A 25,304-nucleotide genomic window follows, 5' to 3' on the forward strand; every position below is an offset into this window, starting at 1 on the left:
CTACTTTGTGACAAAAAAGGATGTCACTTTCCTTGCAGCCACTATCATCTGCCATTTTCGGCATGGTTCTAGAAAGCAGGAGAGATCCAGGTTCTCCCTTCACTCCGCGGGGGAGTATCTGCGGGACTATGACCTCTAAATAGACTTTCTCTTACGCTCTATTTGACCCTCTGGTAAAGTGGGCCCAATGATGACCTTAACACCAGGTCATGGCAAAATCAAGTAGCACATTGCATAATAAGAGCCTAGCACAGGGCTTGCTACATTTTAGCACATAATAAATGTTGGTTTTATTTCTCCAGCCCCTTTTTCTTATTCTCACTCCCTCTCTTTGCCCCCCCCCCCCCTTATTTCCTTTCAATGTCTTGGGGTTTTGGGTTTATTTTGTTTTTTGTTTTGCATTATTTGTTTCTTTGTTGTTTAAACTGAAAAGCAAAGGCAGTGAATGCTAGATGATTCTCAAAACATCTCTCAGTATGAAATACCTAGGCCCTTGAAGTTTGCTTATTACTGGGAATTTGGAACTGACAGCAGAGGCCACAAGAATGAAAACGCTATCCCACACCACCGGAGTCGGGCCTGAGCGGGCAAGCAGGGGCATCAAAGGTGAGGAAGCAATGCCAGAATGAACGACAAAGGGTGCAGTGACCTGTTGGCAGCCACAGCTAAATGGAGTTTTATAAAACTAGAGCCTCCTAGAGTCTCTGTTGTCTATGGTTTTCTAGATTTTGATTAATTCAAATGAATTTAAAACAAATCAACACTGGGGGGAGGTATATCACTTTGCCCACTGGGATGCAGAAGAGTCTGAAGTTTATATCGTAACAGAAGTCTCATGTTCATCTGGGCTCTTAAGAGAGTATCTTCAAAAGGTGGATAATAAGGAAGATGAAATGGTGTTTTTGACTATCTCTTTGTGCCTGTAAGCCAGTCTCAGCCAACAAGTGAATATCCAGTAAGAACAAACAACTCACACTGTAATTCCTCGAGTGGGCACTGGTCCACACTGTTTCCTGATATGTGCCTGAATACCTTTGAATTACGACTTCATTTCACCTCCTGACTCTGGCCCCACACTTGTCCCTGGATTTGACAATGGTTAACGTTCTTTGGTTTTTCTCCCTCTATCTACACTGGATTCTCAGACCACATTGACTACAGTGATCCAAGATTTACATCCCAGCTTTACATCCCCCATTCTACCCAGGCAATGGCACCAGCCAGGGCAATTAGGATTCAGAAAATGGTTGTAAAGTCACTTTTTTTTTTAAATAGCTAAGCACCAGCATATCAAAAAAAGAGATATGAAAGGCTCTTTATTATCAACCAATAATACTCCAAAGTAACTATCAGGGCAAAAATTCACTTAAAAAGAAATTTAAATTCACATAAATTAGAGCAGAGAGCATCTTTAACACATCTGAGTGTCAGAGTTGTAAAGAGGAAGCACCTAATGAGTCAATGAATCATGGAAATATATATATATTTTTAAATGTTTATTTATGTTTAAAGAGAGAGACAGAAAAAGAGAAAGAGGCAGAGAGAAGAGAGAGAGAGAGAGAGAATCCTTAGCAGGCTTCGCACTGTCAGCTTGGAGCCCAACGTGGGGCTCAACGTCACCAATCACGAGATCATGACCTGAGCCAAGAGTGGGTCGTTTAACCACTGAGCTACCCAGGTGCCCCACGGAATATATTTTTAGGCAATTTGGAATCATTTCTCTCTCGCCCATCCCTGATTCATGTATCTTCTAAAGTGTTGTGTTTCGACTGCCAAGGAGAGGTGTTTATATAAAAGGTGATCTTTTCTCCTGCAGATTCTAGGGAACTACACCCAGTAGGAAAAAAACTGAAATTTGAGAGAAACACCAGCTAAAACACTACTGGACCTGGCTTCCCTCACCTGCAACAATCCCACATAAGCTCTAGGCTTTAGCCTGAATTCCAAAGAAGGACATCCAAACACAATCTTAGCACTGTGTTAGTTGAATTATACTCACCCATGTCTCTGCTTTTGCTCTCCACTTACATACCTACAATATGACAAAGACTTTGCCTCAAACTGATTTCTGGCCTCTATGTGCAAGTGACCATGATCTCAATTCTTCCTCCTTTACAATGTCTCAATTCCCTCCCCAGCAGCACTGTTGCCTCTTTTTTTATTTCAAATTTCATCGTGTTCTTAGCAGAGCTCATATTTTTTCCTTAAATTCAAACCGCCTTGTATTTGCTTATTTATTATGCCTGTGAATAATGTCTAAATGTGAACTGACAATACCCGGGATCCCTTTCCTGATCCTCAGGCCCCCTCTCAGAGCCTAGTTCACCACTGTGTAACCTAGTTCTCTGTCAATGTGTGTGGAACTGAATTTAAAAAATAAAAACAGGGAAACATCTCACATGCTTTCTCCCTGTTCATACTTCTGTTAGGGAAATGAGTGATATAAGACAATGTAAATATGCAATGTGCCAGGGCAAAAATGAGATTTCAGACAACCGATCACATATCCAGAATTCCTATGGCAAGACCCAATGACCTCCACTAGATACAACCCGGTAAAGAAACCAAAAGCAAGTCAATGGCCTTCGTAATGCGTTGGTTCCCTCGATCTTCTTTATTGCTAACTGTTCTGTATATAAAACCCCTATCTTGCTACTGTCTTTCAGCCAGAAGCCCCAACCAGTAGAAGCAGAGTGCTTTCCCAACACTTAATAATAAAACCAGAAAGGGCTGAAGGCTCTTTTCTTGTGTGGCAAGGAGGAGGCACATCATTAGCCAGGCTGGATGGTATTCCCTTGATGTATGAATCCCCCAAAATATGTAAACAATTTGATTTCTAGTAAAATACTTAGTTGACTTTAGGCTACACCTATGACTCTGATGGCATAGAACCTTGCTACTCAGAGTGCTGGGACCAGCAGCATCAGCAGCACCTGTTAGCTTTTTAGAAATTCAGACTCTCAGACCTCATCTCAGATCTAATGAATCCGAATGTGCATTTTAACAATATGCCCAAGTGACTCAAATGTACATAATATTTTAAGAAGCATGGACATCCAATATTCCAGCAGCAATATTTCACCTGCATCATAGTGGTCTCTGCTCTAAGCCATGATTTGATTGTAAAAGTAAAATATTTTCTTCTCACACTCTCTCCTTCTCTACCCCTCACTCTTTTCTATACACCTGTCTATTTCCTTTAATATGCAGTATAAGAAAACACAAAGGATTTTTCATACTTTCGATTGTACACATTTCTTTCATATACATTATTCCATTTCATCCCTTTGATATCTCTGTAAACACCATCACGCATAACTTGTCAAATGTCATCTTGGTAATAAATGCCTGACTTGCATGCCAATGTTGTAAAGATGCTTCCCCTGCAACCAATGAACTCCCTACCCTCAAAATTCTCTGCATTATAAATCGTACTTTAAAAATGAATTGAATCCACATATTCAACAGGGGAAAATGGATATTTAAAGTATCCCACAGAGTTTGGAAAGACTTGTACCTGATGGGGACCTTAGGGGAAACAGGAAAAAAAAAAGAGGATATTAATTTCTTGCTCCTCCCATTACCCTCACAACCCCCTGCCAGGGTCCATGGAGCCAAGGACTTGAAACGTCAGGTGGATCTTAATCTTGAATCTTTTGCCCTTGCCACTCCCATAACCCAGATTATCCTAAACAGACAGTAAACATGCACACTCTTGATGAAAGCTTTTATAGCTTCCATTACATAATGGATTTGCTGTCATTTTATTGAAACTGTGCCTACTGAAGAAATGAGAGGAAAAGAAAAAGATCCAATTATTGCTTATAAGCAATGGAGTTTTCAATGAACCCAAACCAACTTGGGCATTTCTATCCTGTAATGGCAGGACTTCCTGAACAACCCTACTCATTGATGTGACTCGAAATTTCCAGCAATGAGTAAAACAACATAAGGCAATAGCAATAAAGAAACATTTCCTATAGTTTAATTAACAAGTTGTCTGTAGTCTTAGGATATAATATAGTAAATTACCAACCATATTCAAAGCCAGGTGCACTTTCAAAATCTTTAGTCCAAATCTATGCCATGTACAGAGATAAGTATCTGTACATAATATGAAATTATTAACCAGACTTTAGCCTTCATCCAAATTCTTGAACACTGACATTTAGGCATATATTTATCATCATTTTTATAAGAGGCTCTTGATTATTACAAAATGGAAATCACACTGGAAGTTAGAAATCTAAAATTAAACATAAGTAGAAGGTTACAATAAGAAGGAATTTTAGAGAGATCACATAGACCTATCCTTCATTTCCAATTTATAGATTCACTGAGAGGCCCAAAGAGGCCACACAACTTACCCCAAGCTCCACTGTTGTCTGTTACTGACTAGCTGAGTAACTCTGGGCAAGTCCCCTCTCTCTCAGCCTGTTTCCTCATCTGCAAAATGACGTGATTGGACTAGATGATGTTAAGATTCCATATAGCCTGAAAAAGACATTTTTCTACAAGGCCACATCCTAGAATATCCACCCTTCAAAAGCAACATACAAGAATATGAAAAGATATTTAAATGGCGCTGGGGGGCCACTGATGTTACCATTTGTTGGTATTGTATCTCAACTTGAGACTTTAGAACCACATGGGTTGCATGGGTGCCCACGAACAGTAGGCAAACCAGGAGAGAACAAGTTTGGGCATATCCTTTGCCAGAAAATTCTTGCAACTGAAAATCAGTCCAGGGTGAGGTTTTATCTTCTCCTCCCCCTTCTGAGGATCTAGTGACTTCATCTGTCTGGGCTCTGCCTCAGAGATTTCTCCTCAAGGTTCACTAGAGCCCTGAAGTCCAGCCCTTGACCTAACCCCAGACAAAGATGTATTTCCTCCTGGAAGACTCCCCGCCTGGACGCGTCACTCATAATCAACCTTAAAAGAGACTTTAGGCTCCAGGGAGCTGCACATTTTGGCATCTTTTAAGCAGCTGTCTGGCTTTGGTCTGTAGTGAAACCTTTTTGTTTTATTACAATTTTATTCTGTTAGAAACAAAGAGTTGGTATGCTTAATTAAAAAAAAAAAGTAGATTAAGCCTTTGAATGGAGGAACTGTATGATCATTGGTCATGCTTTAGGTACATGTATTTATTTCCCTTCCCTCATTCTTAGGTAGGGTTGTATCTTTGAAATGGCTTCTATTTTGTTCAAGTGAGTTTCCACCTTTCTCTTTTTATTCTTTTCATTATTGCTATTTTCTATGGGGCAATCACACAGCCAGGCAGTGGTTTAGGTTTTTAAAAGGGTATTTAAATATAACGACTCCACGAAGCAGAACCCAGGAATTATGTATGCAAGAATGGGCATTGCCAATATCCCTACCAATTAAGTCAATCATTAAACCTGAGTTTAATTTATTGGGCTCATTTTAATGATATACACAAGTGAACCTGAAACCCTGTGTCCTATTAACAGTAACATATTTAAGGAAAGCTGGCATCTATATCTAAATCATTCTATACAAAATGTGGCCAACCAGGAGAGAAAGAATTCTATAAACTATGCCTAATCCAATAAATAACAATTATGTTATTATTAGCATTATTATCATCTATTCTTTACAGATTGCTTATTATGCATTGTGCGCTCTTCTAAACAAGTTACATGATGACGTAGTTTTAACTTCACAGAAACACTGCAGTATTAACTATGAAAAAAAGACATGTAGAGATGGGATGGAGCCAAACAATGGCCTCCAACAGGGTAGGCTTGTTGTAAAAGGATGATCCCAAACTGTTAACTGGCTATACTGGGAAAAACCAAGATTGGAAGGTACAGGGAAACCAAGTGTGGCTCAATTCCCATCTATGCAACCTGAGCAGCAGATACACCTGCCTATAGGGAGCATGTTTATCCCTAAAGGTACTCAGCAACAGGGTTCTGTGACCATGATCCCAGGGATGGTGTAGAAAGGGATTCCGGCAATGGATGGAAGCAGTGAACCAAGGATCTGCCAGCCCTAGAATTCTGGGTAAAAGTACATGGAGAATATATGAACACTGGGAGTATAGCTGTACAAATACATGAATGAATCAAAAGACAGGTGAACAATCTTAGATAATGATACTTTGTATGTGTCTCTCCTATAGCACTCATTCTATTTTGTGTGAAATCTATGTGTGTCCTTTCACCTTCATTTCCAGTAAACTCTAAGTTCACTGAATCATGACTTACCACATACTAAGTATTAACCTTTGGAAAAGTGCTCATTTCCCTCTCCAGTAGTAATGGAATCTATCATACAGGATTGTCACAAGGAATACATTAGACTGTATATGGAAAGGAGTTAGCCTAGTGTCTAGTATAAATAGAGCTCTTAGTTATTGTTACTACCATTATTCTTGTAATTATTACTAAGCCACAGATGCATTTCTTAGGCCCATAATCTTGATTTTATAGTCTAATAAGTATCAGTCAATAACCAGTTTTACATTCCAATAGATCAATTAAAGCAACACGATTTTACCTGCCAACCTGCCAATATAAATTTTCCAGGGAGGGGGAATCAAACCCAAACCACCCAAGAGTTCATCAAAGAAGCAACTCAATAAAATGTTTTCACCATGCTTCTCTCTTAAATAACAAGAGAATATGGAGTGAGGAAAAGACAAAATGAAATATTTTATTTCAATCTGTTAAAAATTATTACTGTTTGATGCTTGTTGTATGCATGACAAATGAACATACATTTCTCTCTTTTTGTGGTGAAAGAACTGTTACATGCCTTTGCAATTTATTAATGTTGTCTTCAATTTTCCTATGAAATTAATATCAAATTCATTTGAATGTGGCTTCTAGAATAATAGCAAGATGGACTTTTAAATTGCATGTGCTCAAACTGGTTTAAAAAGGCAAATTTCCATACTGTAATTTACACTAATATTATTCAAGCAATTTTAGCAATGGGGCTCTTTTTTTAAAAAAGTATCTTATGCACCCTCCCCCCCATAAACTAAGGCCTTCAAATACATATCATTGGGTAAGAAAATACTTCATTCTTCAAGGAAGTCCTGAAGTACCTTTCTAGAATTTTTAAAGTAGTTATAAAGCTAGCCTTCAAATCCAAACACCTTATATTATTGATGAAAAAACTGAGTCCCCAAAAGGGAAGCTGATTTGATCATGTTACAAAACTAGTTAGTGGCAAAACTTAGAATCCATGATTCATTCGTTCATTCATTTCATGTTTATTGAGAGTTTTCCATGTGTCCATTCTGTGGTAGGCTTCCTATAGATATTGTGCTTATTAGTTTTAAAATTCATTCAATTTCCACTTGGCAATTATTAATTTAATATCTACTATGAATAGGCACTACGTTTGGTATAGGGTGCTGAGATAAGTGTAAGTAAGAGTTGTTACCTATCGCAAGCCCTTAAAAACTAGTTGAGGATGTACTGAGTACAGAGGTAGAGTAATTGGTAGCATGTAGTTAATACCATAAGAAAGCAAGAGAATTTGATGAGTTAATTTAGTATTTTCCTAGCCATATATAAAAAATACCCTATATCTATTAACCAATCATCAAATCTGTATTTATCATGTAGCATGTACAAAGAACTGGGAATGTGATTAGAAAAATCCAAGACCAGCTAGAAATTTATAATCTAAGAAGCTGAGATGCACAAACAAAACATTTGTTTCACAACATCAGGACACTGGTTAAGTACTGAGGGTAATGTAGCAATTTATGTATTAAAGAGATTTCTTAAAAGAAAAAGCTCAGTGTGGACTGACTTTAAGAATCTGAGTGGGCTCCCAAGAAGAGGTATAATTTTAACTTAAAGAATTTATTATTACTATTCACATTTACCATTAACATTGGCATATTCCATTGCACCTGAATTTCTTAACAATGCTCTTTGGAATGACTACATAAACAGACTTTTCTCCAATTAATAGTTTATGAACAACTAGCACAAAATTACATTATAATATCAACAGGCCCCTAAAGAGTCATTTGGCAGTTGAGCAGTTTATTCTTCAGTTGCTTTTTTTGTAACAATCCTGATTTTTCACCTATTAACTCAGGAAGCATTTCAGAATTGATCAGGTCTTTATCAATCTTGGCATATCCTGACACACTTAAGTCTCTAAGAAAACTCAATGCCGTCTCTTCCACATTTCTTTGACTTAATTGTCACCCAAGACACAGTGCCCTCTCCTTCTGAGCAATGTAATGGTCTGTACCTTTCACTTGAAAAATCTTTTTTTTTTTAACCTAGTCTTTACATGTTACTACATTACTTATAAATAAATACCTTTTTTTTCCCTCATCTATACTAGAAGCTCAAGATAATAAAAGGCATATAGCTTATACCTAAATACAATGATGTGCTAAAGAGGCACTTAATAAATAGTCACTGCTGTCATTTGATAGCAAAGGAGAGGTCCCTGTGTGTTACAGATATACTAGTCAATGAGTAGGAGTTGACAACCTACAACTTGTTATTTCTGATGCTTTATTCATTTAATCCTCAACTCCTGGGAGAAAAAGCAAGCAAGCAAGCAAGCAACCAAGCAAAGAACAACATCTAACAGTAGTAGGATACCCATATTCTACTCCCAAATATGCCACTAATTTAACTGTGCCATTCTGCATTAGGGTGTCAATCTATTATTCGGTCTTCTATTTCTCCATATGTAACCCAATGGGCTTGGCTGAAATACTGCAGAAGATGCATTCTTTCTGATCCTTAAATATTACAAGAGTCAACCAGGAACACACCAAATGAGAAAATTATTTTGTTCGGATTGTGGCAATATGGGGGTTGGAGTGAGGCTGAACATTCTTTAGTGTAGTTGCTCCAAAATTTTTAGTTTTTGTATCGAATCTCCCAGTGAGAAATCCACTATGCAGTGAAACAGTGCAAAGCTTCTGTTCTCCCTCTCGCTCTTTCTCTCCTTCTCTCAAAACTGAAAACGAAGTTTTACCAGCCAAACCTTGCAACGTGGTACACAGTAGCTTTTCTATTCTATCCTATCCCACCCCATCCTATCCTGTCTTCTGCTACCTCATTCCATTCCAGCCCATTTCAATCTATTGCCTTAAATAAAAACTCAGATTTGAATAATCAAATTGATTTCATTATCTTCTCTGGCTACATGGGTTCAGTCACATTATTAATTTATTCTATGGATTATTTTCTTCATTTGTAGAATATGGATAACATGTCTTTAGAGGGTTTAAATAGAATACTATTTGTATTCTATTTTGGTATTAAATAGAATACTATTGGTATTTTGGTATTAAATAGAATACTATTTGGTATTTTGGTATTAAATAGAATACTATTTAGCACTGCGCTTGGCATTAAGTGTCCAATACAGATATATTATTTTTATATGTTATTATTTTACCTATTTTGATTATTATATTATTATCATTCATTTTACTTAAGGGTATTTGGAGACTGTTAATTTATCTTATATTCTCATATACCTGACATGGATTGTGAAACTAGGAAATCCTTTACTTTTTAGGAACTCCTTTACTTTTTAATCAATAAGTAGGGAAAAAATTAATAGAATTGGTCCAGAGCCCCTGGATGGCTCAGTCGGTAAAGCTTCTGACTTTTAATTTCATCTCAGGTCATGATCTCACAATTCATGAGTTTGAGTCCCACATTGGGTCTTGCTTGGGACTCTCTCTCTCTCCCTCTCTCTCTGCCCCTCTCCTGCTCATGCATGCACACTCTCTATCTTTCTTAAAATAAATAAACATTAAAAAAGTGTTTGGTCCATACATTTCCAGACATCAAATACTCAATATTACTTTGTTTTTGGTTAACTCTGGAGACTTTTGATTTAGTGCTTAATCTCCATGGTGATTAAGGGATGTGGAAATGATAACACTGGCATTTCATTTAAATGTTTCCATGAGGTGACATATATGACAGATTCATTCTTCTAACTTAACTGAGATAAAGTCATCTCATCTCCTATTACTAGGGGACAAATATGAACTGAAGCATGTGGTTTCCCTCACTCCTAATATCTGTACCAGAGGAAAGATATTAACTAAAAGGAACAACTAAGTCCTCTGATTTTTTAATAATTCTAGTTTGAATCTTCAAAACACTGCTTATATAAAGGGATATAAGGAGAAGTCTCATTTTTATTTCCATCTATTTTTAATTTTTTAAATATGTATTTATTTATTTTGAGAGACAGTGACAGAGAGTGAGCAGGGAAGGGGTAGAGAAGAGAGAATCTCAAGCAGGCTCTTCACTGCCAGTGCAGAGCCCAATGTGGGGCTTGAACTCACAAATCATGAGACCATGACCTGAGCTGAAATCAAGAGCTGGTGCTTAACTGACTGAGCCATCCGGGGAACCCCGATTTCCATCTTTTTTAGATTACTGAAGGAGATCATTCTTTCATGATAAAATTCACTATTCAGTGATTTTTCAAACTACAATATAAACATTCAAAATAAAAGGTATATATGTGATATAGCATTTCTATTTCCTGTAAGCATAAATACTTACAGGAAGCAGAAAAAGTAACTGGTGGAGCACCTAGATGGCTCTGTCAGTTAAACATCTAACTCTTGATTTTGACTCAGGTCATGATCATAATTCATGGGATTGAGCCCCGCATCAGGCTCCATGCTGATAGCGTGGAACCTGCTTGGGATTCTCTTTCTCTCTCCCTCTTTCTCTGCCCCTTCACCTCTGTTTCTCTAAATAAATAAATAAACTTAAAAAACGAAAATAATTTGCTTACTATTTCTGCCATGACTTGTCAGAAAACTGAGCATGTTCACACACAAAAGCAAAGAAAAATACCAAAGGCTCAGCAGCAGATGAAGTGGCAAGATTTCCCTAGGTGGAGTTTATAGTTATCTTTTAATCACTCAAGAGACTAAATTTTTTTTTGACCTGAATTCATCTTGCCTCCTTTCAACCTTACCTCCACTGATCCTATAACATCTTCCTCTTCTCTCTTTTTTTAATACTAATTTAAATATGGACCTTTTTGTAATCACCATGTGTGCCATCGGCATCAACATTTCAGAAGACATCTTCAGCGCACCCACTGAGTATGCACCATACTTGTTTCATTTTGTTAACTGAATGTTTCTCAAACAACCTCATTATCTGCCCTCAGCACTTAGCATTTTCCTGTTATAAAACTATCCTTTGCAATGTCTTCTCTGCCAACCAGAAGGGCGAGACTCTTGCTTATAGCATCTCCCAAAACACAGGACTGGTCTTTAACAAAATCCCCATGTTGTCAGACCACAACGGGGGAAGTGAAAAGAACTAACAGTGAGTGCCTACTACATATCAGGCTATAAATGCATGGTATTTAGTCTTCAAAACAGTCCTATGATACAGAAGACACTACACCAATTTTAAAAAGATTATGGAAACAAACAAAAAATATTCTATCACTTATCGCAAGACACACGATGGGCAAGTTCTTGAGACAGTATTCCAGAGTCCACACTGGGTCACTGCACAGTACCATTTGTACTAAGGAAAGGTTGACTTATATTCTGGTCTTTTTTTTTTCTGTCAGAGAGCTCTTTGAAGGCCTTAATACTCTCTGTTGTCCAGATATAAGGGCCATGTTAACTCCCAAACAGTTCTAAGCTGTGTAAAGCCCTTTCCCTCAGCTCCAGTTCTAGAAAGGTTTGGAAGACAGGAAGAATTAGCAGCCACCCTGTAGACATACTGACTATACTGTGGAAAAGCTAAAGCCAGGGGGCCTGAAAAACTTTCTCCCACTAATGGAAAATTATTTTAGGTCTTTTCTCTTAGGAAGTTTTACATATGAAGCTTAAATTCACACACACACACACACACACACACACACACACACCAACAACAACAATAAATACCTCTCACACAGAGTTCTGTTAGTAGCCTGATTTGTTTATAACCGTGAATTGAAGTCAACCTCAGTGGTAACTGTGTAGAGTGAAAGCTTTATGGGAAGTTAGTTTCCTATGCTTCACTCCTCTTTGCACCCCTACCCAGAATGCTCTCTGCTTTTCCATCCTTCCCTAGCAAAACAAACCATCCTTCATTCTTCTGGGCCAAGCCCCAAGGTCACCTCCTCCACAAAGCTTTCTTCATCGCCTTCCTACCCCTAGTTATCTTTCCTTTGAGTTTCCCCCAACATTTTATTCATGTCCCCAAAATAGTGCCTATCACAGTGCATCACATATTTCTCATTCTACAGACCAGGTTTTTCAACCTCATTACTAATGGCTTTTGGAGCAATATAGCTATTATTTAATGCCCTGTGAATCGTAGGATGTTCAGCAGTATTCCAGGTCTCTACCCACTGGATGCCAATAGCAGCTCCCCTTTGTGACACATATTCGATTGAGACCAAATGTGTCTCTAGATAGTGTCAAATTTCCCCTTAGGGGAGGGCAGTATCACCCCCAGTTAACAACTCAGCTTTAGATCATGGGGACCACAAGAGTAATGACTGTGCTTTTTTTTCATCCTATACACATGGGAACATCAGGCCCATGGCAAACGGTTAATTAAAATGTGTCGGTTTTGGGGCGCCTGGGTGGCGCAGTCGGTTAAGCGTCCGACTTCAGCCAGGTCACGATCTCACGGTCCGTGAGTTCGAGCCCCGCGTCAGGCTCTGGGCTGATGGCTCATGATGGCTCAGAGCCTGGAGCCTGTTTCCGATTCTGTGTCTCCCTCTCTCTCTCTCTGACCCTCCCCCGTTCATGCTCTGTCTCTCTCTGTCCCAAAAATAAATAAACGTTGAAAAAAAAAATGTGTCGGTTTTAATGAAATTACTCTCATTTCCCAAAAACTACATACTGCATTATAAAATGCATTAAATTCATACTTTGTTCAAAAGTGAAACAAACACGACTGATAAATTAAACTCTGGATTCAAGGAAAATGAGATCAAAAGTCATTGGATGTCAAAGTAGAGAAAATACTTCTTGGGAACCTGGGTGGCTTTGTCACTTAAGCATCTGAGTCTTGGTTTTGGATCAGGTCATGATCTCATGGTTTGTGGGTTTGAGGCATGCATCAGGCCATGTGCTGACAGCTCAGAGACTGGAGCCTGCTTCAGAGTTTGTGTTTCCCTCTCTCTCTGCCCCTCTCCCACTAATGCTCTGTTTCTCTCAAAAATAAACATTAACGAAAGAAAATTTAAAAAGAAAAAAATACTTTTCTCTGTATATGTAAGAAATCAAAAAATCATATATGTATTACATATAATTATATATGAAATATATTATATAAATGCGTGTATACACCCATACACATAATAACTTTTCATAGAAAACTATGTTCAGAAAACTGGATATATGTAATCTGATATCTCTAAATACATCATACCTAACATGCTTTGTTCAATACAATATGCAGCCAATTGCTAGGGTTTTTTTTTCCCCTGAAAGACTCATTCATGATAAAAGTGATGCTTATTTTGAAATTTCAAAATTAGAGGGACCTGATTAAATAAAGGAGTGCAGACAGTACGATATTGCCTTTCTTCCTGATAAGATATTCATCTCTTCCCAATTTGGTGCAGAACAATTTAAAGTCATCTCACTTTGTTTATTTCTGTGGACTAGTTAACCATTTATTTGGCCTGAAATGCAGAACCAGTACTATCTTAATATCAATTTATGATGAAAGATTTTTTCTCACCTCGGAATAGGGAAGCCCTGGCATATCTTCATTTTTTTTTCCTGAGCTGAGGTTGCTATTAAAGTTCTAGAAGTGAGGGGCTCCTGGGTGGCTCAGTTGATTAAGCAACGACTTTGGCTCACGTTATGATCTCAGGGTTCGTGGTTGTGAGCCCTGTTTAGGGCTTTATGCTGACAGCTCAGAGCCTGGAGCCTGCTTTGGCTTCTGTGTCTCCCTCTCTCTCTGCCCCTCCCCTACTTGTGCTCTGTCTCTCTCTGTCTCTCTTTCTCAAAAATAAATAAATATTTTTAAAAATTTCTAAAAGTGAGATATATTTGTCTTTTCTCTTAGTAGCACATCTGCAGAGTCTGTTATTCTCTGTTATTCTCCCTGGTAGACTGTAAGCAGCAGCAGGTGCATTTGGCAAGTTGATAATTTTTGCAAGAAAGAATTGCAAAAACAAGACCGGCCCCTCCTGAGCAGTCAGAAAGGTGGTCACTCAGCACAAATATGCATGATCTCAGAGAAATTATGCAAGACCATATTTTCAGTTGCCACGTTTTATTGGTTGCCTCTTTTTGGTTTTAGATACATGAATTATACTTTTCATTACAATACTATGAGATGGTGATTATTCTTGCTCCTATAAAGAGGAAGTTATTAAATACCAAGACAATAAAAAAATCGTGTGATGTCATTTAACTACTCAGGAAGTGGACCAAAATTCACCCCGTGATCCTTCTCAGGTACAGACGGCAAGCACCTCAGAGTACACAGTAGCCTTTCTGCACCCACCCCTCCACAAATACCACCCACATGCAGATTCAAACTTATAACCGGGGATATTTCTACAATCTTCACTCCCTCACCCCCGGACTGTCCTCAGCCCCACAGGCATGCAGAAAGGAAAGTAAAAGTCACCAAAAGGCGAAGGAACATGCACTTTTGGAACGGTTTGATTCTGAGGTTGAGGGGCCTGCATTCCTGAGATAAGAAACAAACAAAGAAACAACACTTTCACCTCCTCATTTTACACCAGTGGGTTTCCTGTTCTCTGGTTTCAGTTTAAAGAACCTGGGCTCCAATAAGTTACTTTAATTCAAAAGAGCTTACATCATTCCTCACACGGATTTTGCTCTTTAGAATGCCTTGACAAATGTCATTTTCTGCTATTCTTGCTGCAGCATTTTGTGCTGTGATAGAACAGACCACATGCTCACCTGGGCCCCTATACTGTAGATGCATCTTGGAAGGCCACTTTTCAAGTTTCATTTGGTCCCTTCTAACCAGCTACATGAAAACAGCTTCACTGGGCGTCAGTGAATCACTGATACTTATTGTCAACCTATTATCTTCTATATCTCTCTATCTCTCTATCTATCTATACCTATCTATCATCTATTCATTCATCAATCCAACCCTCCATCCTGTCTATTTCACAGAATCAGAGGACAAATGAAATATTACAGGTGAAAGCATTGTGTAACCCACAAAACATTATTCACATCTAGCAACCAAGCAATTTCATACACACACACACACACACACACGCACACATACACACTCATACAGTACCCCAAGGAACAGATGGCTTTCAAGACAAATGGATCTTACCACACACTTTAGAATTCCAAGTCAGTGCAGAAAGAGTCCATTTTATTCTGATAGGGGTGTGAAAAGGTCAAGTATTGATTTAGCCTTCTAAGAGGAGACAAAAAATAAAAAGGCCTTCCTGAAAATATTTACTACATTTTGCTTTCATTCAGGGTTTCTGTGCAGAGCAGAGATGGTTTGAAGCCCACAGGATGGCAAAGATAAAATGGCCCAGCTTATAAATGTGGGCTTGGGATCAATTTTACTTGTCCCTATGACCTTTAATACACAAAATGGAAAACTCCTATATTGTTGCAGTAGAAAATGTATGAGAAATGAAAATAAAGCAATCAAAAGCTTTATGTAATTCATATATTAAAATACACAGCATGTTTTATGTTTACTCATAAATAATGTTTTGTCAAAGCACTTTCATATAGACATATCGCTGCACCAAACATAAATATTTTCTTTTTGACAAATAGAAGACTTTAGACTCATCTTCCCAGGATTTAAGTGTCTCTCTCTTTGCTACTAAATGAAGTGTTGGCACAAATACTTTAATGATGCCTGGGTGAAATTTTAGGGATGTCTGTGACTGTACAGAAAATAATTTTGTATCAGAAGAAATTTCTCTCAATCCTCAAATGTATAAAATGTTCCTTGGCATTTATCCAGATAGTAGCAATTCCTAAATATTTTCATTGGGGCTGCAAAAGCATCTATGCTTAATTCCAACGTTATCATTCATCTAGATTCTCAGTGTATACTTTTATGTTCAAATAGCTAAGGCTACTTCTGGACTAGGGAATTCAAGAGGAGTTGTAAAATATTTTACTGTCTGGAATATGTTTGACTTTATAATGGTATTCTTGGAAACCAGAGGCATCCCAGAACACTACCAAAAACAATCTCCTATTGTTTGTTTGCTTGTTTCCGTGGTGTTTCTGACTAAATACCGAGCAAAAAGGCAGGTTGGTATGCAGAGGCTGTGTAGAATCCCATAAATCTTGTTTCGCTTCCTAGATATTTCTAGCTGAGGGACATAAGACATGTTACTCAATCTCTGTAAGTCTCCATCATTTTACATACAAAATGAGGATGACAGTAACCATCCCTAAAAATACCCACGATGATCAGATGAAATTACCAGGGTATATGAATTCCTGTGTTACCCTGTTCTTACTTCTCTTCAAAGGATTAGGGTGAACATGGTTTATTCTTGGTCAGCGAGGTGAGAGAAATAAACTGACTTACGGATTAGTAAACCTAACCATGAACATGCACTATAGCCCAGGAGCTACCCATTGCCTTGGGTTCAAATTCAACTGAGGGACCTTGTGTGAGTCACTTAACCCTTCTCCATCTCTGACTGTCGACTTAAAATGGGAAAACATTGAGATATTTTACTGTGTTGTTTTAAGAATTAAATGCGTTAATACCTATAAAGTGCTTAACATATAATAGTATCATTTTGAGGAGACCTTTCCATTATAATGATGTTACTCCCACTGTATAACTTGTTACAGTAATAAAGCATGTCCTTTCCCCCTGTGTTAATCATAAAAAATGAATTCAATCTCTCTTCATCGAATCTCTAAGGTAGATAGAGAAAATAGCTATCTGGTCAGCAAGCTTAATTCCAGGCACCAATCTTTTCTGATCTTCCCTGTCTCCTTGCAGGTGACAGTTGGGTTATGGTTGTGTTACCAAATATGAGTGTCAATGCCGCCAGACTGGCAAAGCTGCACACTGCTGAACCAAATAAAACCACACACTGCCAAGAATGAATCTCAGCTTTTTATCCTAACTCCTACTGAAAGGATGATAGGACTGATAACATACAATGATGTCAGTTGTTTACACTTTAGTTAAAATATGGGCAGGGAAGTTGACTTTGAAAGATGCTAGAGAACACAAGGGCACTGAAGGTCTGAATGAAGTAGAGTAAGGGGAGTAAACAGAGTGGAAAGGCTGGACAGGAAGGTTTGGGAAACTGCAACTCACTTCTACACTTCTCTGAAGATGACTTTGACAATCCATACGGTCGAGACCAATAAAGGAAATCACAGAACGATGTTTCATAATTGTATTGCTATTGTGATAGATCACTTTTAGGTTTTCCTATACTTTCTTTCTTTCTTTCTTTATTTTTAAAAATTTTTTTTTCAACGTTTATTTATTTTTGGGACAGAGAGAGACAGAGCATGAACAGGGGAGGGGCAGAGAGAGAGGGAGACACAGAATCGGAAACAGGCTCCAGGCTCTGAGCCATCAGCCCAGAGCCTGACGCGGGGCTCGAACTCACGGACCGCGAGATCGTGACCTGGCTGAAGTCGGACGCTTAACCGACTGCGCCACCCAGGCGCCCCTATACTTTCTTTTTTTAAAAGTGCAATACATATCATAAAATTATATGTGTGTGTGTGTACATGTGAATTCATATTTTAATTAACTGTTCAACGATATTCGCTGAATGCCTACCAAATAGCTTCTTCTCAGAACTGAGGATGCACCAGTGAATAAAACAAACAAAAACCTTTTCCTCTTGGAGCTTACATTCTAGAGGAGGAGATGGGCAATTGAAACAATGAGTACACTCTATTACATCTTAGGTGATGATAAGTGTTTGAATAAAACTAAGCAAGGAGCAAAGCTAGGAAGCATGAAGATAGGGCTGTACTTTTACATCAGTGGTCAAGCAATGATCTCCCTGATAAAGGTGACATTTGAGCACTCTTTGGTGCCATAAGGGTTCCTTCTCTAGAACTCAGGTGATGGACAGCAAGTACAAAAATGCTGAGTACGGAGCAGGCCTGATATATCTGAGAAACACTGGAAATTTCTAGAAACTTCCATGATAATTTCAGTGATTGCTCTTAAGTATTAATATAGCAAGGGGGACAAATGCTCAGTTCTCTGATGTATCTGTCCCCATAATCTAAATACGTGAAAACCACCCAAACATTATGTACAACCTCTGGGACAGCTATTTTTTTTTAACATGCAAAGTAAACTTGTTCAGCCCCATAAAGCTAACCCACAGGGTGTTTAGGCAAAGGGACAAAAAACTCAATGTATCTGCTCTTGGGCTGTGTGACTTTGTACAGGCTAGTTGGCCTCTCTGAATCTCAATCCACACGCTCACACAGTAGGAGGAATGCAATGGGTCCCATGCTTGTTGCTGAGTTATTCTAGTCTTAGGTTCGAAGGCACTTGATGCAGAATCATTTGCTACACAAATGTGAAACATTTTGGTAAAATCTCATTTATGCCAAGGCCATTTGTCTGTCCATTTCACTTATACAAAAGATAACTCAGTCTTTAGAGGGAAGCCAAAATGTTCCATAGAAAGCCAATTAGGTATTACATTACTGATACATCAAACATCTATATTTTACTTCTAGAAAAGTTCAAAGCTCTTACTCAGAGTCCAATTATTCATTCCATAGGCATAATTCTAAATTCTTGAATACATCAGTTTCTAGTACTACCACTGGTCGACTTCAGCTTTGGGATGCATTATTGTTTTAGTTATGTTGGATTGGCTTGGATTCACTCACACATTCTGGATAGCCAAGTCTGAGAACTAACAATAGAGAATTGTTAGTAAAGCTATCTGGGTATCTACAGATCAGGGTAAATTTGTAATTAGGGTAAAAAACAATCTGAGTCATGGAAGGGGGGTGAAGGTCTCAGCTTTTGAATAACATAAGTGTGAGATCAAAGCTAGGATCACCACCAATAATTAGAGTCATACTGAACAAATTACTTAATGTCTAAGCCTCCATTTTCTATTCTTGGAACTGGAGGTAATGATAAAGGTCCTACAGGGTTGTGAGGAGTGTTGGAAATGAATTGTGTAGGGAACATCATAGTAGAGTGAATGGCATAGTTCCCTTTACTTCCTTCACTGCTCTACACACAGGATCCAAATGTAAGACCCTGGCCTCTGCACAAATCAGCACAAAGCTATGCCTGGAAAAAAACCAACACTCTTAAGCATTTACATGAATGTGTGCATGAATGAGTCAATGAACAAATAAGCAAATAAAGACATTTATAAATCAACCCACTAATTATACTACCAAAGTTCCTAAATCCTTACAAATCAGGAAGGAAGACAGAATACCCCTTCATCATACATTATCTGACTATACACGAAATGGCATAATATTCCCAACTGCAGATGGAGAATCTTTCTTATCTTTACAGTAATTCAGTAGGCACAAAGATATCAGGTTGAGCAATGTGCTCCTAGGTGCTCTGGCAGAAGGCAGGAAGTCATTTTCTTCAGACCAGGCTTTAGCTTCAGCCACAGTTATTCATTCTTTTTTGCAAGGAAGAATTCATTTAGGTCTTCGGGAGACAGATGTATCAAGCCATTGGGTGTTTCTGCCAATCACCTCCTGCCAAAGCCCTGATGTTTTATTTTATTAGTGCAGGCACTTTCCATTAATTTGGATACTGTTTAAGAGTGTTAGTTCCAAAGGACATTGTTTTTTGGCTCTTCTTTTTTGAAGGACTATTTAATACATTACTGCAGTGAATTGGCCCCTTGCCAAGAAAAAAGCAGTGGCCACCCAATTCTAAACAGTTTCTGACAATATGATCTGAATGCCTGGCTCAACAATATGTTTATTGTGCCCTACCTGGAATTGACAGAAATACATCAGAAAAATGTTACTGGCTCCATAGTAAAGACTAAATAAAACACAACACACAGTGTTTTCCTTCCTTCCTTTCTTCCATCCTTCTTTCTTTCCTCCCTTCTCTCCCTCCCTCCTTTATTTTTTTCATTAAAATAAGAACATAAGAGCATTCTACCATATGTCAAGTATAACAGATACTGGTGATGCCAAAACACATGTATTCACATCCCCATTCTTTCCAGTTTCCTAAGCAAACCCCAATTTTATTCAGGTATCTATCCCTGCATGCAGCTCTCAAGGCAACCTCAAAGAGTGGGTCCTGACTCATCTGAGACAATTATTGGTGTTTCATTTTCTCTGCTAGTGATTGGCTTAGACATACAATAAAGGCAGACTTAGTGGACATTTCTGAGAAAGTTTTCCTTACTCTTAAAACACTCAAGGAAGACATCAGTTCTTCTGTCTTGGGCTCACTCATGTCAAGATGCGATGCTGATCACTGTTGTAATCTCTTGTGACCACAGGCGGAGTTTGACTAAAGACAAAAGTGACAAGCAGACAATAGGAGAGCAAAATGATAGAAAGATGTTTGTCCTTGACGCTGTTGTTGAACCACTGAGATAAACCAGAAGCACTCTTCCTCTGTATGTCCATGCTGTGTGGAAATAAATTTCCTTATTTTTTTAAAAGCCAGGAGAGACAACTATTATCAAAGCCTACCCTAGGCTGTGGTAGAACATCAACAGAGTAAATGGTCCTGTAAGACCATTAGCCCTTCAAGAATTTTGGAATACCATGCGAGTTACTCTGAATAGTTAAATATTACAGTAATGTACCAGCCTCCTAAAAGTAGCAAAATTTAGCACTGTGACTCATTTGTATCATGCTTCAGAGTCCCTACCTGAATTTTTCATCTCTGCCTACAATTATAGTGAGGGGGATCTTTTATAGTGATGTACCCAACTGTTGGTCCTCTGGATTTGGATCCCGTCTAAGTGCTCAGATACTTGTACAAACTTGCTTCATCCATAGCTCTGATGTTTAGAAATGGAAAATCCAACTCAAAAACAATTTCTGCCTGGGGCGCCTGGGTGGCTCAGTCAGTTAAAGGTCCCACTTCGGCTCAAGTCATGATCTCACAGTTCGTGAGTTTGAGTCCCGCATTGGGCTCTGTGCTGACAGCTCAGAGCCTGGAGGCTGCTTCAGATTCTCTGTCTCCCTCTCTCTTTGCCCCTCCCCAGCTTGCATTCTGTCTCTCTCAAAAATAAATAAACATTAAAAAAATTAAAAATAAATAATTTCTGCCTAAAACTCCCCAATTCTTTCAACTAATGTTTGTTTCTCAATTTTCTTGCATGCATTTGGGGAGTGATAATTATTTACACTATCCAGTTGCAGCAATGTGTATATGTACATTGCAGTAATATATCTAATTTATTTCATGTGTGTAGCCTTTTTTCACCAACTAGAATTTAAGATCCTTAGAAACAATTCCTATATTTTCATTATATCACTTGCAGGCTCTAGCAAAAAGGCTACTTATAGAGAACATATTCAATCATATTTTGTGACCAGTTAAGTTGCTAACCATATATGGGAAATAACAAAAATCTCAGCACCTTTTTCCTTCTACCATGAATGTTTAAACTTATCTTTTATTAAGCCTCCAAGTACATTTGACTCTAACCTAAATCTGGTCTGAGTGGGAAGAGTGAAAAATCCTGTACTCTTCAAACTATTCTTTGCTTAAAACCCTCTGTCCATCTCCCACTATAATGGATGAAGCATAAGCCAAGAAGAAGTGTTCCCTTGCTGCAGCTGAATTTCTCTGCATCAACAAACCAATGCACCCAGCAACAAACATATCAGAGTAAGGAATGATGGAATGGTTATCAACCAAGTCCACATGAAGACGACAGGGAAGAAAATAATTAAGAGCTACATTCTATCCATTGCTTACCAACGTGCCAGGCACTGTTACATCCATGAGCTCTTTTAATCCTTGTAACAACTCTATTTGATCCCATTGCTGTCCCCATTTTGCAAATGAGGTACACTAACATGCAGAAAGTAGACTGACTTGCCCAAAGTCTCACAGCTGGGCCAGTTGAGAGTCAGAGCCAGAATTTAGGGAATCAGGCTGAATCTCAGTTTTTGCTGTAAACACACCCATCACAAAAGGTGTCCTTTTCTCCATAGGTAATGCAACTCCATAAATAAAAGGAATGCTTGCACAAAGAGCTTTCCTGAGAGGTGACAGGGATGCATACCAAACACTATCATTCGCACAACCAAATTATCGCTGAAGATAGCACCTAGCTAGGAATAGAACTGCCCACTAACAAGCAACCGTTGACATCTGTCACCTTTCTTCTCTCCACATCATTATTTTTAAAGTTAATTTTGCCTCTTTCCAGAAGATAACTAGAGAAAAATCAATACAACTCATGCATATACAAATTGAGAAAAAATACGTGTCCCAAAAGAACGACACACATATTATTCAGGCCGAATTCTCTGCTAGATATATAAAGGAAGCAGCTCTTTTAAAAAATAATATATAGTAAATTTAAAAAGGATAAAGAGACACTGAATGTTAGTGTAAAAGAGAACAAACTAAAGTTCACTGAGATTTCTCTCTCTCCCCCAAATTAGGTAGGTTAGGGTTAGGTTTTATCAGAAGGGAAGACCATATGTTGTGGCTGGTATGTTTTCCAGTGTTCAGGAAGAGGCATCAGAAGGCATTCTTCAGTGGGGTAGCAAATACGTGTGCCTTTACTGAAAGACTATAGAAACCACTTCGACCTTGCCAACCCAATATTTAGCAAGATTATAAATCTGGGGGATAAAACAAGTTTCAAAAGTTATGAGATATGGAAAAGGCAGGACGCAAGTAGCTGGGTTCCATTATGGACGCTTATCTTGAACACAGAGACCATCACCATATGGTGCTAGAAACAAAAATTCCACTCAGTGATGAAGCTAAAGGAAAGGGCTTTTTCGGTCAGCTGTTGGTATCTCCAACATGCTCAATGGAACCAGACACTCAGTCCCCCACTGGAAAAAACAGGACAAAAGAAAACATCAAAACCGAAACCAAAAGCAACAGGAGAGATACTACCTAGCTCCCTGAAGAGAGCAGAATCTTAATAATATCGATGTATTGACAGCTCCTAATTATGAGTAGCTATACCAAATTAGCTTCTGAGGCAGAGAGGAAATACAGCAGTTAGCAAAAGCACAAGTTGCGTGCAAGTCTATCTGACTTTCACACTGCTAGGATGGGATCAGTGATTGTAAACAAAATTTTTAACAGTTCCCTGTAAAAATGATAAGATTAAACCTGTAGGTTTTTCTTTGAGGGTAAAAGAAGTTAATACACAATGATAGAAACTGTTCGTTGTCTCCCCATATCCATTTTCCTCTTCCCCTTTTGGTACCCCTCAAGCAGGGATGCTCTGGTGCCGAACTTCAAAGGTCACCATTCACATTATAACCTGTAGGAATATTTCCTACATTTTTAAGCAGCATACGCGGCTACCCAGCAAGAGTCTAGCTTCTCTTTGGGCCATGGCAGGAAAGTCTGTTTGTGTAACTAAGTTCTGAATGACAGAACGTGAGTGTAAATGATGTATGCTCCTTCAGGGTCATGTTTGCAAATGAAGCTCTGGGTCCTGGATTCTGGTACGTAAGTATGGTTTTGCAGAACCAATACCATGCAGAGGGACATCAAACCAGGCAGGTTTGGGAACAACCACATGGGGGGAACTCAGGTCCCAAGAGGATGCTGTGGAGACGTTCACCCCCACCGCCTTGTCTACCCACCTCTGTGCTGTTAATGTGAGAGACACATGAAATCTAGACCTTGCTTGATCCATTCTACTTTAGGTCTCTGTGTAGTAACAGCTGGGGCTGATTCCTCTTTAATACCTACGTGCAAAGAACTTAGAACTGTGCTTGGCACATAGTAAGCTCTCATTAAATGCTAGTGTCCAACTCTCTACGTGAAAGAGGCAGTATTTGAAAACAGAGAGCACTGTGTGCCTCCAAAGCCCATGTTCTTTCCTTTCCGGGAGAGAACGCTGCCTCCAGTGCACAGAGACTGAAAAGGCAGAGATATTTGCTAGAAGCACGTCAGTTGCGAACACTTTAAAACCTCTCGTAGTTGAAGTTGCTTCCCCCGCCCCCCAACATTCCCCAATTTTTAATGCTAGTCTCAAACTCATGATTTAAAAAAATTGATATGAAATTTAATTTGGCAATCCACTTTAAATTCTTTGACCCTTGAACTTCTGCTCCCTCCACCTGAGTCACCCCATAAAACACAGTCATGGTGAGAAACATAAGGGTCCCCAAAGAACTACACACATACTATTCAGGCTGAATTCTCTGGCTGTCACATATAAAGGACTTGCATCCTTTGGACCATAAAAGTTTTTATTTCTTTTTTGTGGGGTTTTTGTTTGCTGGTTTGTGTTTTGTGTTTGTTTTCTGTACTGATGAAAATCTCTAGGCTCTCCTTGAAGAGCCAAGTCTGCAACCTGATTTGCATGGGAACTCCTATACCACCCTTCTTGCTCTCGTCTCAGTGCTTACCTTGGGCAAAACTGCCAACAAGAGGAATTTTGGCTTCAGGATAAACCAGAGCCTGCTCTCATTTTCCATCCAGTCCAGGGCAAGAGTGGGGGGCACTGCCCCTCCCAAATACTCAGCTGTCCCCATCTGCCCAGCTCTGGAAATTCACAGATTTGAAACATACACAGACCATCCATTTCTACATATATGGCATGACTAATAGGCTACTTCAGGGAAACAGAGAAACACATTGTCCAGTGTTGCTTTATAATACTGAATTAAATAGCTGCAGGTCAGGAGTCTCATGCCACACATTTAAAGGGCAGTCCAAGTGGTATTTAGTTCTGGGAACAACAGGGAAATCTGTTGTTTTGAAGGCAACATAGATTTAAGAGAAAGCCTTCTCTTCTTGTGCTCACTCCCCCTCCCACCTCTAGCACAATTAATGCTTCCTCCTTCCAATTTCCCATCCATTTTGTGCAACATTCTATCAACATTTCTTCCATTGTGCTATAAATATCTGCTCCCATGTCTTTTTCCCTGGGAAGGCTCTGTAGGTCTGTCTTTCATTATCCTCTTGGCATGATTGATCTCATTACTTTGCCCTTTTACTTTGCCTCATGTATTTCATGTTCATGCTTTCCAGTGTCATTTTATTATTGCAGCTGTTGAAGTAATTTAAATATGCTTTGAAAATATACGTAAAGTTGGAAAACTTATTTTTCAAAGTGAACAACACAGATTTAGTCACTTAAAAAAGGGCTTCAATTTTGCCCTGCTTCCTGAATCCTCCATAGTCTAAGTATTT

General features: G+C 38.7%; 1 protein-coding gene across 11 annotated transcripts in view; it reads right to left on the reverse strand.

Annotated features, from left to right (window-relative positions):
- Positions 1–25,304, reverse strand: part of LRRC4C (leucine rich repeat containing 4C) — a 1,189,111-nt gene that overhangs the window by 110,490 nt on the left and 1,053,317 nt on the right. For 2 of the 11 annotated variants that reach the window (XM_045485013.1, XM_045485018.1), the window contains one exon: positions 4,368–4,494. The exons of the other annotated variants lie outside the window; for them this stretch is intronic. The gene's annotated coding sequence lies outside the window, so the exon portion shown is untranslated. The remainder of the gene's footprint in view (positions 1–4,367; positions 4,495–25,304) is intronic. 11 annotated transcript variants of the gene reach the window in all.

The sequence above is a fragment of the Leopardus geoffroyi genome, chromosome D1 (genome assembly GCF_018350155.1).
Source record: "Leopardus geoffroyi isolate Oge1 chromosome D1, O.geoffroyi_Oge1_pat1.0, whole genome shotgun sequence".
NCBI lineage: Eukaryota > Metazoa > Chordata > Mammalia > Carnivora > Felidae > Leopardus > Leopardus geoffroyi.